Source organism: Cinclus cinclus, chromosome 11, assembly GCF_963662255.1.
Source record: "Cinclus cinclus chromosome 11, bCinCin1.1, whole genome shotgun sequence".
Classification (NCBI taxonomy): domain Eukaryota; kingdom Metazoa; phylum Chordata; class Aves; order Passeriformes; family Cinclidae; genus Cinclus; species Cinclus cinclus.
Window position 1 is genome coordinate 9349946 of NC_085056.1, and position 11822 is coordinate 9361767.

The window sequence follows — 11822 nt, forward strand, 5'->3', positions numbered from 1 at the left end:
TCTGTCTCTGGTGCAGATTATCCCAGGGACTGGCAAAACTGAAGCTGAGGAATTTGTGTCATTCACAGGTTTGGCATCTGGTGCTGGTGTGGCAGAGAAAAAGTCCGTGCCAGAAGAGCAGAGGATGAGGCTGCCCTGGGAGCTTGGAGCAGAGGCAGAGCAGCAGCAGCTCAGCTTCCACATGCCCCTCCTCTTCTGCTTCCCTCCTACACTCCCTGGATCTGTGGCTGTCATACCTGCTTTCCCAGCTCCACTCTGAGCTATGGCAGAGAGAGAACAAATGCTGTCTGTGACCTGAGCCTTTCAGAAAACAACCCCTGGCAGGCTTTGTCCCCATGTGTTACTGCTCACGAGAGAAAAGAGTAACAGTTCTCATCCAAAGGGATGGATAAGCAGCAGCTGCTGAGCAATAATGTGTGCAGTTCTGTGAGGGGAGCACTGTAACTGGCTGAGTTAGAAGGAAAAAAAGCTAAAATACTTTATTTTAATCATCAGAGAATTATTTCAGTTGTTTATTTGTTTCATAGACTTCAATGCTCCCATGAGAGCATAAAGCTATCTGAATTGTTGTGTTTCCAACACAAAAAGCTGGGAGAGCTTTAGATTCAGCGCTGGGGCTTGGCACTTCTGGGATATCTGCCCAAATTCCTTAATGCCTGAATATTCATGGACCCTGTTGGTCCAGCTTCGAAGACATTTTAGGTTCAGCCCAGTATGCCAACAGCATCTGCACTGGAAAAGGAAATGTTCAGTCTTAGTAGCTGTGAGCAGCTGTAATATTTCCTGCCAGGGAACAGAGTTATGTTTTAGGTTTCTTTAGCAGAAGTTTTATTACAGATTAATGGCTCAGTTTCTGTGGTTTTAATGCTTGCTTACAGAAACACTACATATGTTTTAGAAGGTACTAAGTAGGTTATTTCTAGTGGTTTGTTTCCTTACATTTCTTACAGGATTCTGCAGGCAGTGTGGAGTCAACAAAGTTTAGGCAAGCATTAACAGTACCTGCACACAGTGATTTATGGGTGCAGCACAGCTGCCTGCAAAGATGAGCACCCACCTCTATTTCCAGCAACTCCAGGCACTTGGTCAGAATGGGGCAACACTGGCTTTTGTGAATGGGAGGATTTGGCTGGGGGGAGCCCCTTAATTTTAGAAACCAAGTTCAGGAGCCAAGAGTTGCCCTGCCTTGCCATTATTTCCTAAGCTCTTGTTGAGAGGTGACAGCACTGCCTTCTGTAGCTTGCTCTGATTAGACCTTGCTTAAAACTGACCTGGAGCTCAGTCCCTTATTTCCCTCACAGCTTTGGGGTGTTTACAGGGGGAGGCCAGGGAGGCAAAGATGTCCAAGCTGCAATGGAAAAAAATGATCTCCCCTTCTCATGAGCAGGTCCTGTGGCTGGACCTGACCCCACCTGCAGCTCCATGGCCTGGCCACCCCAAGTGCTGCAGCACAGGACCTCAGAGACTCCCACACCTCAAAGTCTTGCAGCTCCCCAGTGTTCTGGGAGGTTGTTGGGATCTCTGCGGGGACAGGGCTGTGCTGCAGCCTGAGTGCCATCTACTGACATTTCACTCCTGGGCTGCCTTCAGCCTTCCCTCCAACATTCACTCAGTTCAGCACTTATCCCTGCCTGCTGTGGTTTTCTCTCCTCCTTATGCACACCCACCCCCCAAACCCCCTAAAATCATGAAACTTAAATACGTTTTCCATTTTCCTTTTGTGATAATATGTGCCCTCTTTAAAGTTACTTCTTGTAATATTATTCATATAACTACATGTAACATTTTAGAGAATGTTATTGAAAGCTATTTCAATGGCTATCTTTGTATTTACAATGTCTGGGATTTTTGTGGTTCTGTTTTCCCCCCTTTTCTTTAGTGGACAGTCATATCAGAAAGAATTATTTAAAAACCTGTAACTTTCACAGTAAATGAGAACATGCATTTTAGTCTTTTAGTGGGTTTGGGAAAAGCAATAAAAACTGATACATGTGTGGTTTCTACTGCAGGGGATTTGAGACAATGCATGCAGGAATTTAAGTATTGCTTGTATGTGTCACCTGCAGAGCAAACACAGCTTTGCAGTTCTGAAAGATCTCATGGCACACTAAGCAGAACATGGGTAGGGAATAGCACAGTGCTGGCAGTGAGGAGGGACAGATCATAGGATTGTTCAGATTTGTAAAAAAAAGAAATAAATTCAACAATTACTTAAATTCCAGGAGGAACATTTCAGTTCTGCGAAAGTGTTATAAATGGGGCAGGGGGAAGAAAGGTGAATGCTCTGGATAGAAAGTGGCAATCACCTGCTGAATTAGACATCCAGAAAACTATGTGCAGGATCTCAGCTTGTTTTCATTAGGGAGCTGAGATCCTGCAAATCTGATTTCATATGGAGCTTGGCTAGTGTGGAAGTATTCTGGGCTGGCCTTACTCACAAGGAACTAATTTTCAGTGTTAATTTACATGATTTGCTGAAAACTGAAAACTTATGTTTTACCATGGCAGTAAAAAGTTTCACAAAGGTAAAGATTCCTTCTTCTGTTTCTTTCATTGTGCCCCTTCTCAACTGCTTTAAATCATGTGTTTTTGACAGTGAGAAATCTCCTGCCCTTGAGAACTGCCAATCCAGATACAGTCAGAAGGGAACTGGCCATGCTAAGACAAAGCCATAAGACCTGTTCATTAATCCAACTAGCAGGAGAAGGTCAAGTCACTTGAATAAGTACAGGAGTATAAATAGCAAGTGAACACCTGTAATGTCTGATTTGCTGGGAACACTCACATTATGTGTGGTATTTCAAAATTCACAGTATTTCATCTGGAAACCAGAAACAATACCCTGTGGCTCGAGCTGCATGAAATACCCCAGCTGTAAAAATTCTGCTGTTCTTTAGAAACTCTCTTGCTTCTTAGATGAAGACAACAAATATTTAAGCATGAGCGGGAGGACATAGCAAAAGGAGACTGAATAATCTCTGTGAGAAAAAAATAGTAGAAATCTGACAGCCATCACTGATGATCAAATCAATAATTAACTGGAAGCCAGTTGCTCTTGCTTTTGAGTTGATTTGGGCTGAAAGCACTGGATTTTCATCCTGACTAAACAGGCACCATATGTGTCCTGTTGAGAGAGGATAGTACTGGACCTCCATGAACAAATTCGGCATCCCAGAGTAAGGAGTGGGAGAATGTCAACCCTAAGAATAAGGGTGGAGGAAAAATCCCAAAACATTAAATAGTAGTATTTAAATGGTAACATTTTTAGCTTGTGTAGGTACAAACTAATTTGTCCATTTTCTGATTGCTAATGGGTGCTTCAGCTCCTAATTGCACTGAATATCAGGCATGTTGTAAGCCACTCCTACTGTTTTGATACTCATGGTTCAGCTTTTTGATACTTGTGCATTAGCTCTCCAAGCCTCTTGACTTTTGAGTGGAAGGAGGGCACTGAAGCTTAACAGCAAGCAAGAACCTTAGTGTTACATTTTTCTGTCTCTCTGGAGAATGATGTGGGTTACATCCCAGATTCAGATCCATTTAAAAAAGAACAAATATCCAGATCAAAAGCCTGTTTGTGGCTTCAGGTTCAGCAGCTATTAGTGCTTTTTAAAAGGCTGAATGAAGCTGAAAAGCCCTTTAGGCTGACTAATGAGCTGCCTAGATGCAACTGGGAAACAAGACAAAGGTCAGAAATCTTTGCATTTGGCTCACACCAACCCTTTCCCGTTATGATCCCTAGTGGAAAGAGAAGGTGCAGTGGCCATTCCTCTTGAAGTATGACCCCAAGAGAGGCCGGAGGTCCTGTTGACTGCTCTGAATATTTGTCCTCAAAAATGTGAGCCCAGATTCAATTTCTTTTCAACTCCACATAATCCTTTTCCTGAGTTGCATCTAGATAGCTCCTAAAGGAACTGAAACCTTCATCCCGGGGGAAGTTAATTGTCCACCAGGCTCCAAGCTGAGCTGTATGGGGTAGTCTTGCTCATGGAGGAGCTATGATGAAGTGGTGCAGCAAGTACAAAACTCCCAGGGTCAGAATAAGTAAATCCTTTCACCTTTTGTGAGCTATGACCTTTGAGTCTCTTCAGCGAAGGATGAGAACTGAACTTATGTATCTCACTCTGGCCATTAAGTCCTCACATGACTTTTCTGTGTCATTCTTACTGGGCAGGTAGCTGGTTACAAATACCCCACAAATTCCTTTTTACTTACCTAGAATTTATAATAAAAGGAGAACAACTTCATTTAAACAGACAAAAACATTATATGCACGTTGTTTCAAAACTTTCTTCTGCAGTATAATTTTTGATAAGGCAGGTAAAATAGTTTAGCAAAGTCTGCTGTTCATTTATGACCAACCGAGTAAAGAATCATGAATTTTGTTCTAACAGGAGTTATGTTGGAATAAAGTTACAAACAGAGAAGATTGTTTGGCATACCGTGTTGGCAGATACATATAAAACTAGGACAGGAATATGTCAAAACCATAATAAACCTCAAAACAGGATGCTTGTAGATACTTGTTTAGTATTCTGTAGGGAATAAGGAACGCATTCTGTCTTATGTCAACAGATTCAAGACAATGTATCTCTTCCTGTGGGCTCCTGTGGTTTTGTGCACAGCATTTCTGTGAAGTCAGAGGAGACAAAGTGATGTGAGTGATCTCTCACAGTTTGCCCTTAACACAGAAGAACAAGATGTCTTTATCTGGGTCCTAATGTGACATAGTTGTAAACACATATGTGCCTCTATCCAAAGGACAATCAGATCCCAGTGCAGAGTCTGAGACATCCTGTGCTCTGAAAGCCAGAAGCACAATGTCACCCTGGAGAGCTGCTGCTCCCCAGTTCAGTACCAGACCTGGTGTTTATGTGAAGGAAGGTAAGGGGATACTACAGCTTCAGTGCAGTGTGCGAGCTTGGCCACCCTGATTTGAAAACCAGATCATTCTATGACTACATGAGAACATTTAGTTAGCTTCTCATGGTGATAAACTGATTTAAGTCCAGCTCACAAATCTGTTTTTCCTGTGTGTGTATCAACTTGACTTAACCAAACTGTGTGGGCAAGATCATGTGTCCATTCATCTCTTAACACTTTTCTGTGTATAACAAGATGTGCTGTCAACTGGCCAGCTCAGCAACATAACAAAATCCTGCAGCAGTTCTGGGAAAGTCCTGGTGTCTTGCTGTGCGAATAACCCTTTTACTCAGACTCCAGACTGTATCACAAAATGCTGCCTGTTACAAAAGGAGAGATGTGAGTGTACATGCTGCTCTTTAATACCATCTTAGCAGAAGTTTCCATGGTGATTTGCTCTCATTGCTGCAAGGGAGCTCTCTTTCCCAAGTTTCTATCTACTGCCTCATTGAAATTACTGCCAAATTCCTCAGTTAAAGAAACCTCTTCTTAAGCATCAGAATATGTTGTGGAAAATACCTCAGAAATAATGGATCCTAGGTTGATAAATTTTCTGGTTTGACAAAAACATCCCAAGACAAAAGTACTTGGAAGTTTCTTAACACTTAAGTTTAAAAAAAAATAAAATATATATAAACTTAAGATCTCTTATTTGCACACAGCTCTGAATGTTAAAGAGCATCCGATTGTGCTTCATATCAGATACTGAGGCAGCTAACTTAAAACAATTGCAGCAAATTCTAGATTTTTCTGAAAGTATCTGACAGACTGGATGAGCAACTTTATTTAGTTTCCAGTTTGTTCAATGTGGTCTGAACAGGAGACACAACCACTCAATTTATTTAACTTTATTTTAATTTATTCCATTTAACTTCATAATGCTTCTGAGGCAGGAAAATAAACACTACCTGTATGTGTGCCCAGCACAGCTGTTGCAGATCCACTGCAAAGAGAAGTCATTTTTTAAGCCTTTCAGAACTGCTAATGAAGAGACTGGCAGATATTTTTTTAGAAAACTGGTATGAGAACCTACACTCCTCTAATATCCTAGCATGTGCTGACAAGCTTGCAGTTAAAGGTGGTTGAGAGCTTCTACTCATAAGCACAGGAATGAATAAGAAATCAGGCCTTGCTCAAGGATTACCTGGATACCACCTGCAGATCAGGCAAATATGACAATTTTTAGGTATCCCTCCAAAACTCAAAGCAAAATCTTTGAATCATGAATTTAAAAAAATAGACCCATTATTAGGTGGCAAAAATGAAGAATAGACTTGCTATAAATTGGATTTTCCCATTGATACCAAAATGATTGGCTCTTCTCAGAACCCTGTGCTAAGCACGAAACCTGGCATTCAGTGGATCTTGCTGCCCTGCCTGGCTGTGGGTGCCTAATGCCACTAGGGCAGCAGCTGCTTTAAATAGATATGAATGGCAATGCCTGAAAAACTGGAGTGGGAAGTGGCAGAAATACAGCTTTGAGAATTCTGTTTTTAAACAGGAAAGTATTTATTTTTTTTCTTTTTTTTTCTTTTTTTTTTTTTTTTTAAGTGCTTCTGGAAGCCTTTTCAGGTAAAATTCTCAAACTGAGTAGGTGACAACTTCTGTTGTCCTTGAGGCTTTCGTGACCTCTTCAACTGCCTTTCAAAAAAGGTTTTTCGTTTTACTCCCTTGGGTGGGGGAACAACCTCCAATTAAAGAGCCTGCACGTCTGAAGCAAGCTAGTTTGCATGATGGTTCTCAGAAATCCCCAGTTCTGTCAATCAGCAATCTGTCATCAGGTCACAGACTATGTGTTATTTTAATGGGGAAGCTCCTGCCACGAAGCACTTTCCCCTTGCTTGAATCAGAAGAGTTAAACTGAATACCTGATACCTCTGTAGAACAACTGTATAGCTAAACAAACAGAGGCCTTGTTTGGTTTGCTCTGCTATTTGGGCATTATCAATTGTAAATATTACTGCTATTTAAAAATAAACAGAATAGAAATTAGTAGATAAGCTTATTGGTGCTATTTTTTTTTCACTGCTGCTTTCTCCATCCTTCTTTCCAAGAAAATACAGAAATTAAATCAGTCAGAGTACTGAGCCAGAAGAATCCACAGCAACGTTTGTATTTTTAGAAAAACTTGTTGACACGACACATTGATGGGTGTCAGAATAGTACTAATTTGTGTTCATCCTGAAAGGTAGCTGCATTCATCATGGTCTATTTGCTTTCAGCTATAACCAACATTTAGCTTTAGATTCCTTCCAAGGAGCTTTGGTGATATCTTGATGTGCTTCATGTGATCTTTTCTCTGTGAAGAGAAAAACTTTCCTTGGTACTTCCTGTTTCTTTTGTGTTTGGTAACTGGTGCCAGTTGACTTGGCTCTGTATGTTCATGTCCTGAGAGTGTATGACATCCTCTGAACTGCTTTCAGGATGCTGGTCAAATTAGTTGTGAAACTGGAAGCAGAGCAACATGGCAAAAATTTTTTTACTAACTTGGTTTTTAACCTCTTTGATCTCCCAAGATTAATATTTCTCATAGGGTCTCATCTAAGAAATAAGTTGTAACCGTGCTGATTTGAACAGATTAAAATTACCAAAGGACCTCCCATCACCACCCCCTCCAAGTGTGAACTCATATCATTTTAGGACCTGAAACTAGCGCTGAGATGAGTAGAAGAAACAGAGGGAACTCAATTTGCAATAGTTAAGTCTGCCTGTATTGCAGTTTCTATGCAAACTGAAATCCCGGTAGATAGGATTTCCTCTTCCTAACGTGTTGTAACAGTTTCTAAGTAAAACACTGATACCTGCACTCAAGAAATGCCAAAATGACTGCACTGGAGATTGCAATATTCACACAGAAGTAAGACAGCAAGTTTGAATACTTGATAAACGGGACTTAAAATACCGTGATAATGTGGCTTGTCCCTAAGCAATTGCAGTGGGGTTTTAAAACTGATTCATACACAAAACTATATCCATCCCAAATGCTGAAGAGCTATTATGTAGTGTAGTTGATGCCAAGAGCTGGTAGAAGAGAAGAACTCTATAGAAAACAAAATTGCAGTCAAAAAATTACTACTGCAATAGGCATCTGCATGTACAAAGTCCTACTTTCCCAGCTGTAGTCATCTATAGTTCAACCTGTTCTGATAGTAAAAACTATCTACAAAACTAGTGGTTTGGATGTGTAAGTACTGAAATTAATGAAGATGCTCTGGGCTGGAACAAGCCTTCCTGGTGAGAAAAGCAGTTCCAACACATAATGTTATCCCTCTGCTTCCTGGCAGCAGCAGATTTGAGTGTGAGTGCAGCAGTTCCTTTATAGCCTCTCAGCTTGCTCCAAAATATGTGTGAGGTGAATATGACATGGTATAAACATGGGGATAGCTATCATCAGGGAGAGACAGCTGTGTAACAACATTCTGGACAATCAAGATTGCTCTTGGGATATTTATTGAGAGACCAGTCCTGCCAGATGAACTCTGCAGGAAGGATGTACATCACAAATGCCACATTGTAAGAATAATAATAATAATAATAATAATACACAGACAGCTGCTAGTGCTAATCCAGGGCTATTGGAACAAAATTACAGAAGAAACCTCACTGTGAACCAAAGGAATCATTTGGCATTTAGTAGCTTTAAAAATCAGTTATGTTCTGAATCTGCAAAGATGTGAGCTGTTAAAAGCTCAAGAAGGTGCTTCATGGCTCAGCAAAAACTGTTGTTGAACAAAGAGTTGGTGAGTTTAGTTTTTCTGCAGGCATGCAAAAACAGAGTTTCAGGTAGAAACTAGATCAGATATTTATCTTGTCTTTGCAAGGAGAGAAAATTCAGAAAATAGTAAAAATAAATTGCAAGCAATGATTGCTTTGTGATATTTATTTACTCTGGAAGACACAGATGAGAATCTGAAATTTTAAAATTAACAATGAAATATGGGCTAGAGCTAGACCACAAATGGAAAAGGAATCTGAACCTGACAATTGCTGCTTTAATTGGAATTGAAAGGTATTTTCCTGTCATAGGCATAATAATGGTTCTTCCCTGGATCAAACTTCAGACTAGAAAAAGAAAATATTTGTCTTTTCTCTTGTTACTTCACTTCTATTATTTAGGGTTCTCTAGTCCACAGAAGTGGATAGTAAATATTTATAAACGAAGTTTGTCAAATTAGTAAAGTCCAGCAGAATTCCCAGGGATGTGGGAGATTCTGTTTAAGTTTTCCAGTTAGTGGGAACTAGAGGATTGAAGACAAATATGTGTTCCACTTAGGACACAACTTGCACAACAGGTCTGTGGGAGATTTGTTCATGAGACTTGGTCATTTCTCCACAATGGAATCATAAACAAAAGCGTGATGCCTTTTTGGTTTCCAATACAAAATATGAAGAGAAATAAAAATTATGATAAGCAAGACTCATTTCTTGTGGAACTCTAGCGTCAGAGTTTTGCATGTATTTCTTTGTTTCTGAAAGGGAGTGAATAGCTACAGTAGGTTCAGACACATAATTATTCTTGGAAAGGTCACCAGTAGCTTGTGACTGTTTTGACCTCTGCAAATATAATACAATGGCACTGCAAATCCTGAATAAAACACAGGAGGTATAGTAACAAGAGGTAGATATCTACTGCCTTAAGGGCAGTCAATGTGAATAAGCAAGCACTGGGACAGGGGCCTGGAAAGGTTGTATGATCTATTTCATTGAAGATATCAAAACTTCCACTCAGTGAGGTCCTGAGCAACCTGATCTAACTTTGGAGTTACCTTACCTGGGACCAGGTGGCTGGACTAGATGAACCCTTCCAACCTAAATTATTCTGTGGTGAGAGGCACCTATTTTTGAACAACACAGTGATTTTAACACATCATCTGCTGGTGAACAGAGGCATTGTGGACTGCACAGCCAGGCTGCCACGAGAGGGAGGAAATGCTGGGTTTTTAGCAAGGCATAGCAAAAGCCTTGTGGGGCTCCCACGGGGGTGTAGCTGAACTGAAAGCTCACGCACAGACCTTGCATCTCAGAAAGTGGCAATTTGCAAATGCCCGTTGTGTGTGCAGCCTGTGGCACCAGCTAAAGAAACAGAGGAGGTTTCTTGGCTGCCGCTGTGATGCCAAGCAGATGCAGTGCCAAGCTTTAGCTCTTGTATCCAACACAGCGCAACGTGGATTTCGACTCGGCTGTATTATCTGAAGAAGGTAACTGCTCCAAGGAGCCTCTAGATTACCAAAAGTAAAGCTATAAATCTTATTTCAGCTTCCACTTCTCAACTCTGCTCGGTCAGCATGAGAAAAGGCTGTGTGGGTTTTGTACTTTAAATATTGTTTAAATAGGGATGCTAATATGCCATGTTCTTAATTTTGTGTAGTGCTTGCAATACTCCTTCAATTTTCAAGTACTGATCTCTGAATGATGATTTAATGGTGAGTCTTGTTTTATACTTAAACAGTTTCAAAGACAAATTGTCTGACTGTTAAAGTGTAAAGAATATTTTGCATGAAAATGAAAAGATACTTTGATATAGTGATTCTATAGAAAATTCTTGTAGCTACAAAGAACTATGTTTTTATACACAGATTTGGTAATATATAGATAAAAATAATTTATTTTAACAGTCGAAATACTGGAAGAACACCTAGCTCCCGCTGAAAAAATATTCCTGAAGATTGCTGTTGAATTTAGGAAAATAGACGTAAATATTTGGACCAGAATCTACAGTGTGTATCAGTTTTTATAGCCTCAGAACAGCTTTATTGTGTGAATGCTTGCTACTTTCTCATCAAGCAGTTTGAACTGACACATTATATAAACTTCTATATGTATATGAGGCCAGAGCAGAAAATAAGCTATAAAATCTTAGTTTTTCCTTTAGAGTCCTTTTGTCAGGATCTGGAAGAGCTCTAGGGATTCAGGCTGCAGATCTGTCCTGCATTTTGGCTTGAGGAATTTGCAACCAAAACAAGCCTACAGAAACTAATTTGCCTTTGTGATACTAACTTGTCAGAATTCTTCTGCTTGGGAAGTTTTCTGACCTTTTCTTTTTAACATTTTTCATGTTGAGCTGCCACAAACAAATTTAACATTTTCTAGATTAGAGATCCAATGATTTTTTCCCCTACGGTAACAAAGTTTGCATTTGTAGTAAAAGGGTAAGTCTGTATTTGTGGTTCGATATTTGAGGGAAATCTCTGTGGTTAATATAGAGCAGAAAAGAAACAACTTCTGACTGCTCACTAATCTTTCTGTTTTGCAGTGCTGTGCCACTGAAGTTTTTGGGTCCCACAGTATTTCTGATGCATGTTTATGGAAGAAAAACTTCTATTCTAAGACTGTACTGGTATCTGAGGAAAGATTTTGAGGATGGTTGTGTTTCTAGCAGTCACTGTTCCTTTCATCCCATCTGATGTTCTGTGTGTTTTAAGAGGACAGATTACTCAGAAGCAGTTCACTTCTCAGCTTTCTCAGAAAACAGTGTCAGTGCTCATTTCAGTGTAGGTTTCCCACAGAAAGAGAACAAGCAAGTTAACATTATGAAAAAAACCTCTCTTCTGCTGTTTTAGAAGCTGTTTTTGGGAGGTGTGAGTCCAGGCTGTAGCAGGCTCAGCCTGCCAGCTCTGACTGAGCAGTTGGTTCTCTTCAGCACTGAGCTGGTGGCAGCAGCAGAGTTTAGAGAGAGGTCATATGTGCAAGAGCACAACAGCCAGAGGCTCTAAAATCTTTGGTAAAATGTAGCAGTTTCACAGTTTCCAATGCTACCTTCCCTTCTGTTTACTATTATATCTTTGTTTTTTTCTTTCCTTCTCCAGAATTCACACCAGCCTTTTCAGAAGGAGGGGCATTCTACTCTGTCTGTACTGTTAAGCCTACAGCCTCTGCAGACTGGAAATATTCCTGTTTCA